The sequence below is a fragment of the Mastomys coucha genome, unplaced genomic scaffold (assembly GCF_008632895.1).
Source record: "Mastomys coucha isolate ucsf_1 unplaced genomic scaffold, UCSF_Mcou_1 pScaffold21, whole genome shotgun sequence".
Lineage (NCBI taxonomy): Eukaryota > Metazoa > Chordata > Mammalia > Rodentia > Muridae > Mastomys > Mastomys coucha.
Genome location: NW_022196904.1, coordinates 44,759,427 through 44,768,366, shown reverse-complemented (window position 1 = coordinate 44,768,366; position 8,940 = coordinate 44,759,427). Strand labels below are relative to the sequence as shown.

General features: G+C 35.2%; 1 non-coding gene across 1 annotated transcript; it reads left to right on the top strand.

Moving 5' to 3' along the window:
* Nucleotides 1-7,893: 7,893 nt before the first annotated feature.
* Nucleotides 7,894-8,000, top strand: LOC116104196. The gene has a single exon (XR_004123732.1). It is a non-coding gene; the product is annotated as a U6 spliceosomal RNA (small nuclear RNA).
* The last annotated feature ends 940 nt before the right edge of the window (nucleotides 8,001-8,940 follow it).

Below are 8,940 nucleotides of genomic sequence, written 5' to 3'. Positions count from 1 at the left end.
TTTTACTGATATGCATAACACACTCACAACAGTGGCATTTCCAATTATGTAACTTTGTGAGTACAATGAAGAATATCTTATTGACTTAGTGTAAAGCTTTTCATTCAACAGATGAAGAAAATAATGTTCTAAAAAGTGGCCTTTCAGCGGAGAGAAATAAAATACCAACTGATGCATAAAAGCACATGAAATGAGTTGAAGCAAAGCAAAGTGTTTTATAAATGTCAATTTTACATGGATTAAAATTGTCTTTGTTTATAGGCACAAATTGGCTGAAAATATCAAGTGGTTTTGAAAATATGAGACACAGAAAAATGAAGAAAGAATGGACGTATTGGTAGGCATAGCCACTCTAAAGTGAGTAAAGATGATATTTTAAAATTAATGTTGTCTATAGGGCAGAATTTCAAACTAAAGATAGTCATTATTTTAAGCCTTATAAGCATACATTTTCACACTTTTAAACCAAGTTTTTGTTGCTCATTTCAGTCACTTTAATCTAATCTTTAAAGGCAGTTGAGTTTAGTTGAGTACCTTAATAGAATTAAAAAGTCCAGTTTTCCCTCAGAGCTCCCAGGGACTCAACCACCAACCAAGGACTGCACATGGTGGGTCTGATTGTTCTGGCAGCATGTGTATAGTAGAGGATTGCAAATTCGATCATCAATGGGAGGAGAGGACCTTGGCCCTGTGAAGGTTCTGTGCCCCAGTGTAGGGGAATGCCAGGGCCAATAAGTGGGAGAGGGTGGGGTGGCAGGCATGGGGAGGGGGGAGGCAACAGGGGTTTGTTCTTGTTGTTTTTGTTTATTTGTTTGTTTGTTTTTTGGAGGGGAAACTGGGAAAGGAGAAATCATATGACATGTAAATAAAGAAAATATCTAATAAAAAAAAAAAAGTCCAGTTCTAATACGCAGCCTGTCCCTTGCAGTGATTCTAGAAGTCTGTTCCACAGCCCAGCAGATGAGGAGGTGTGTACTCAAAATCTTGGATTCCACTCAGATATGAACCTTGCAGTGATTCTAGAAGAATGTTCCACAGCCCAGCAGATGAGGAGGTGTGTACTCAAAATCTTGGATTCCCCTCAGATATGAATTAAAAAAATGTGGAGTAGAGAATCATTGACCCATATTTTTGCCGATACTCTAGATGGTTCTGAAAAAAAAAATCTCATCTTAATAGTCAATAGCACATTCGTGCATAGCTCTGTGAAGGAAGGTTAATTTGACTGTCAACTTGATCTAGTTCAGAAATGACTAAAAGGCAGAAAAGCACACCTTTCAGTGTCCACTAAGATGTCACTGGGAGTAGTTCGATTAAGGGCATCCTTAGTGAATCCTTTGATAGATTTATAAAACGATGACATTATCAAAACAGGGTGAGAGGGGAGGTATCTTTGAAGGAAATAGTGTCACTTAAAATGTGTCCTTTGACTGTGTCTTCCCTTAAATTCTCAATCATGCCTTCTGTCAGCATCCTGTCTGCCTTGTTACATCCTACCTTCCAATGTCAAATTAGGTCTCTGAGACCACGAGTCAGAATAAGATTTTTTAAATCAGATATGTCGTCGTAGAACACTGAGGTATATAGAGTAAACAGGAAAAATACTTTAAAATATGAGAAAATTTATAAAAATCAAATGTATTTATCTTACATATTATATTGGAATTAATGAGAAAAAAGATAAATATACTGTAGATATCTATTTATATGAGGGGTACTTGAACTTACAAAAATTTTAGAAGACTTTAAAATTATCTTTATTTGTCTTTTTTTTATTTCAAAATCTGGCATAATTTTCTTTCTTTTTTTATTAGATGTTTTCTTTATTTACAATATCTCTTTTCCCAGGTGCCACTCCAAATAAAAATAAAAATAAAAATAAAAATAAAAATAAAAATAAAAATAAAATAAACCCTGTTCCCTCCCCCTCCCCCTGCTCATCACCCCATCCCCTCATGTTTACTGGCCCTGGTATTCCCCTACACTGGGGCATAGGACCTTCATATTGCCAAGGGCCTCTCCTCCCATTGATGACCAACTTGGCTATCCTCTGCTATACATATGCTGCTGGAACCATTAGTCCTACCATGTGTACTCTTTGGTTGGTGTTGTAGTCCCTGGGAGCTCTGAGGGTACTAGTTAGTTTATATTGTTGTTCGTGCTAAGGGGCTGTAAACCCTTCAGCTCCTTGCTTCCTTTCTCTAGCTCCTTCATTGGGGACCCTGTACTCAGTCCAATGGATGGCTGTGAGCCTCTACTTCTGTATAAGCAAAATAAGCAAATATATAGAAGATTTTGTATTGAAGAAAAACTGAGAAATCTTTAGATTTATGTAGTTCTAAATAAAAATACAGGCAAAAGTTCAGCTCCCACGCCATCCTGGGAGAGCATGTACCCTGGATTGTGTGTAAGGTAAAACCCAGGTATGGGTAGAAGTGAGATCTATGAGATTTTATGGATTGGTTAGCTTTTATTCTGCTTTACAAATTTCATATCCCAATAAGTTGCTATGAGACCTCAAACTTTTATTAATGACATTGTTAATGTTCCTTTCCCCTTCTTTCCTATCTTTTACAAAAATAGCCATTGCAGGGAAGCAAGCAAATATACAAACAACAAAAAGCTTGGTCAATCCTTCACTATTAAGTAAGTTAAATTTTTTTTTATTGAAAACACACACAGAGAGAGGAGGGAGAGAGAGAGAGAGAGAGAGACAGAGAGAGAGAGCACATGAGAAGGTCAATCATGAATAATAAACACAAAAGAAAACTCAGCAAAAGGGTGGATTTTGACAGGAAAATGGTAAAAGATAAGTGAAAGAAAAAGAGGGAATGACAAAGGGAGGAAGGGAGAGCGGGAGAGAGAATGTAAGGATGCAGTACTAAAGAAATATTTTATATTTTGTAACAATAATAGAAAACTGGAATCCAGAAAGAAGCATATAAAATCATTAACTAACATTATGTTTTAACATTTTTCCATTGCTAACCCGAGCAAAACCAAAGAAACCAATAATAGAATAACTGAAGAATATGGCAGAACAATCAATAAGAACAAACAATGACAAGCACAAAATTCTTCACTGCAGGAGGCTTCAGAGTGGGATGAGTTGCAGTCCAGAATGTGAGACAGAGACAACAGAGGAGAGCTGTTGCAAATGCAGCTTACGGGGAACATCAATCAAGAACTGAACATTTAAATAAAAGCATGTGCATATCAAACACCATGGGTAATGGGTAAAAAGTGGGTTCTTGGGTAAAAGCACATTCACCTGCGCATGTTTAGTTTGTCCCTCTTCATTTCCATTCTTCTTATAAAGTCACAATTACTCCCACAGCCACAATTATAAACAATATATTAGAGGCCACAATCAGCTTCTCCTGAATGAAATCAATAAGACAGTAATTATAACACATAGCTTTGCATCAGGACAGACCAAGACCTGGAAGTGGCATCTCTAGGATGCTACTCATAGGAAAAAAGATTCTAATTTTCATTCTTCTGAGCCACTTGTCACACTGAAGGGATTAGCCAAGTCTCATTAGCCAGGTCATATCAGAGTATTAAAAACAAAGGAGAACAGAGAGAATGAAGAATAAGAATGCACTTCTGACTTATTTAATGAACTCTTGCTTTTAAATACATCATATATCCAACTTAGTTCCAGCATATTACTGTTCCTGAATATGTGTTTATGGAACTCAATCAATCTTATATCCGAACCTTGTCAAACCATAGAGCCATGAATAAAAGGATTATAAGATTTTATATTTTCAACCATTAATTATATGATGATTAATTTGCTGATAATAAGAATTTAAAAATCCAGATATTAACTTTTCTTTTTTTACCCTCTGTAAGAACCACATTCTGACTAAATTTTGGAAAACAATTTATCTCTGTAGTTTCTACAAAACTTCCTTTAGCATTTTTCCATTGTAAGTGTAGTTTATATTCAGTAGAGGATGATGAAAACTCACAGAAAAATCTGAAAATGACAGATGTACTAATCATACAGATCAAATCATTGGAAGGATACATCCAAGCAAAGCATTGCACCCCATAAATTCATGCAATTATTGTGCATCAAAAATTAAGAAATAGAGGTACAGTTGCACACGCCTGTCATTCTGAGGCTGACAGCTAAGGCAAGAGATTCATGAGCTTCACTCTAGCCTAAACTTTATGGGAAAATTCACACAAAAATCAGTGAAAAATACATATAAAAACTTTAAGAAGCATTATAAATCATCTTAGCTACTTTAAATGTGTTCTATTTTTGATTTCCCCTCTAGTTTTCAAACCTCTTTAACTTTCACACAGTAATTCTTAATGACGTTTTCATTTTATTTTGAAGAACTAATGGACCATCCCTACAAAAGAAGATAATCTCCATCCCTCTCTTCCTATCTTGATCACAATTGCAAACCATGTTAATGTTTCTATGAGAAAACGATATGTATGGAACCCCAAGACATTAAATTCCTCAATTGAACCTGACGTTGATTTCCATGTTTGAATCATAGGAAAGATAATTAAACTAAAATGGCCAGTTTACATTTATTGTGCCTCATTGCAAAACAAACCCATATGGTAAATGTAGGATTTGGAGGGTATTTGCCATTGTTATGTGTGCATACTGCCAAGTCAAAAGGAAAAAAAGATGACAGTAGTGAAAAGTACAACCTAGAATAATCCATACAATGTATTACACATCTATGTCACCCAGCTTGAATGTAAACCACTGTGCATATCTCCTGGAATCCTGATTATAAGCATTCATTCTTAACAGGAAAGGGCAAGAAAGATGGTGCTCAGAAACCTTCCTGAGATCACCAGGCATCCATTTCCTCTTTGTAAGCTTTTCTAATCAGGAAAGAGGGAACTTGGGACTCTTCCATAGTGTAGCTGCCCATTCCTTACCCAAGGATTTCTGGAGCTGCTATTCTTACAGCCATGACCCTGTAAGTAATCCCATCCATGTCATCGCTTTTTTGAAAGCTGGAGCGTGTGCTTTAGCAGATACATCAGTGATCTTCCGATGTGGGGAATTTCTTTCCCCATTTCTTTCCCTCTCCTGTCACACAGTGTCATCTTATATAAACAAACGGGTAAGTAACTTGATCCCATTTGTAGTAGAGGATGCAAAATATATGACCTTTTTAGAGAAAAAATTATTTTCAAAAATGTCCACATGTGAAGAAGTTGACATGCTCTTCTGTGTAAACCAGCACACACATCCTTTATTCTTATGAGGAAAGAAGCAGTTCAGGATTGAAAAACCATCCTAGGAGAGAAGGTGAGCAATGTGAAGAGACTAGGAATATGCTCTGCCTTACATCCTGATGTGTACTAATACTAGGCATTTGAAATCTGGTTTTCTTCATTCTCTGTCATTCAGTATGAGAACTACATGGGCAAGAAGAAGGGGAATGGCAGTTTTATTAGCACCTCTGGAAGTGATATCTAATAATGTCCTCATGTTGATTATGTCTCTTACATTATTTATCACTCCAGCTACAAGGATTTCATATACTGTCCAATGTCAAATTCAAATAGTTACTGCTGATCCATATTATCTTCTGCAGCATGTGATAGTTATAGAAGCCTATATTCTAAAGCTCATTCATAAGAACAAAAAGAAGAAACTGGAATATTTGAGAGATATACAGGAAGGAACATTAATCTCTTTAAGTTACAGCACAAACATTGTATTGCTAATATAGTCTAGTCTTGCCTGTATTTGTGAGGCTGTCTATACATAACTAGTGTCTCCTGAAAGAAACTCTACACTCAAGAGACATGTAGTACTATTGAATCAGAAAACAAGCATTATTTGACAAGTCTTCCGTGATTGCTATAACATCATTTGCAAGCACTACAAAAGAAAAGTTAAAAACTATATTAGTAAATATTATAGTATCTAGTGCTGGCCAGGTGTAATGCCATATGTGGTTTCTTTGATCACTAATAGAAATAAACCATTAGATCCTAGGACAGATGGCTTGGCGTCTGTTCCTTTTATAGGCTCTTCAATGACTCCACTAGCTCATTGGCCATCTGAGGCCTGCGTGCCAAGGAGACCTTTTAGACTTGGCTCCTGCTAGCTTTCATTTTGCTATGCTTCTTTCTGGACATCTACATGTGTGTTTGCATTTACATATAGTTGATGCTTTCGTCTATGTAGGGTTTTGCTCTCTTTCTTAGAGAAGCACTGAGTATTTTCAGACAGCTAGTGACAGGCCACTTCACTGTTAAGGCCATAAACTAAATTGGCTCTTGGGGTTACTCATAATTGGATGGAGTTCAGGGGTATGATTCATGCATAGTAAAATCCTCAGGATCTAGTCCTCTTATTTATGTACTTAATTGCAGAAATGCACCTCTTAACCTAAGCAAGTCATATCCTTAACTCAGTCCCTCCATGTCTGTGTAAATTTCGCAGACACTTCAATGATGTATGCCTCTCCTTTACCTCTATGGGAAAACCTGATGAAAGTGCTCCAGAAACATGTTCAGAGACACCAAAGGCCATTAATTGACTTAATTTTAATCCAAGCTATGTAATTATGTGAGCTTAAATTGTAATGTTAACACATTATTTAATCAAAAATTACAGGTTCTGATCCATTATTGTTCACAATTCTGCAAGTATTTGTTTACACAACACTAATCAATATAATCCTACAAGAAAATTAAATTTCTTGCAAAGAATTACTAACCACCTCTATATCATTAATACATCAAACAACATAAATAACTGAATAAAAAAGTAGAGTGCAAAATTTAAAAAGATACAAGAGTAAAATGTCCTAATCTATTACCTTTCAGTCAATTGTGATTCAAATGACTACACTATACTGTCAAACATCATTCTAGCATAGACATTGTCCAGACAACAAAGTTAGAGTTTTAGCTATAGAATTAGTATTTTAGTTAGGAATTAAGCAAGCAAATGAATAAGTAAATTCACAAGATAATTTCAGCATTTCTCTTGATAAAAATAAATAAAATGTGTAAATGTGTTTAACATAATTTGTATGTGAAAGTAGATAGCGATACTAGACTTGGCCTTGCTCTGTCCATGTTCTGTTGGACGCAGTCCTCTTTAGTGGAAGGACATGCTAGAATGTTGTGCCTATGAAACAAAAGCAACAGTACAAAGCAATTATAAAGACATTTAAAATGTGATTTGTTCATACCTTCCTTAACATATAATACACACACAGGCACTCATATGTAAACTGATACACACATATGTACACAAAGAGACAGACAGAATAACAGACAGACAGATGACACATACACACACACACGCTCACACACAAGCACACACACACACACCAAAAAATTCCAACAGCAACAGTAAAATCATCTTAAAATTCTTAATCTTCACAAGTTGCTCTACTATTCTGAAAATTAAGACTGCAAATTGCTATACCATAGTATCAGTGATGGAGAAATTTTGAAATTTATGAAATCATAAAAATATTACTTTGGTATCAGGTATTGTTGAAATGCTAGCATGTTTAAATGCAAGATTGTATTTTCCCACCTAGAAAAGCATAATTTAAGATATGAACACAACAAATAAAAGGAAAAATATACCCAATATCTTATAAAGTTATTGTTAGAATATTGTTTTAATAAATAGTAGATTCAAGAAAATAATAGCTGAAAGCATCAGAAAGTAAATCAATTAGAGTAATCCATTGTTATAATGATTGCAGGATTTTAATTGTCTGCTTCATTTCAGTATTCAATTTTAACTGTTAGTAAGTCATAGCAAATAAAGGCAAAATATTTTTATTTTATATTTAGTGTTAAAATAAAAATAAATAAATCTAAAAACTATAAATACATCTTGCAATATACTTTCAGTCCAAAAATATTGTACTTGCTTTGGCAGCACATATACTAAAATTGGAATAATACAGAGAAGATTAGCATGGCCCCTGCTCAAGGATGACACGCAATGTCGTGAAGTATTGCATATTTAAAAAAAAAAAATCACCTAGTCTAATATGGCCTGGGTCTGTGGATCTATTCACAACTCCTAGCTCTAGGCAGAAGAGCAGCATCCCATGTTCAGGAGATACCTTTGGGAGACTGAAGATATTTTCTCAATGATTGCATGCTGGCTGCAACAGTAGTGAGAACTTAAGACTTTGGCCAGGAGATAGCACAAGTTAAGAACCCACAGTAGGACTTCATGGGCTGGAGTTTATGCCTCTCCTTCAGCTCATGCATGCTCATAGAGTTTATCAGATCTGTCAGGTAGATGCTAAGGAAAGCATAGAAAACATACTGTTATGTAGGTAGTAAGTAGAATTTTTTTCTTTCCCTGGGAGAAGTTAGATTTATGTTCTTAGTATGTCTGTAAATTGATTCTTATCCTCTTCAAATGTTTAATATAGCCATGTTAAGGAATAAATTTGGATTCTTCATTTTGTATCTTCTTAAGTAGAAAAAAAATCATAACATATTGAATTTAAGTTTCATCTTCAAGTCATTGAAAAGACAACCTGGTAGTTTTCACTAGAAATTCTTTGTAATAATGCTGCCAAAATTATCTGAAACTTAATTGAGTCTAAGTAATATACTGAGGCACACCGAACTCGTAGAACACTTGTTTTGTTTGTTTGTTTGTTTGTTTGTTTTAAAGCAACAGCTACATTTATCTTAAATATTAATTCTTTTTTGAATATATGGTAAAGTGGTTTGAAGGAGGTCTCAGCAGTTAAGAGCTTTTGCTGTTTTTGTAGAGGGCAGGAATTCTAACCCACATGCTCATTTGGATTCCTCACAAATGTGATCCCAGTACCAGGAGAGTCAATGTTCTCTCCCGGCCTCTGTGACATCTGCCCATATAGAGAGGAGTGGGGAGATCTTTATAGTATTGAAAATATTAGCACTATTTGTATCTTCATACTGTTTATA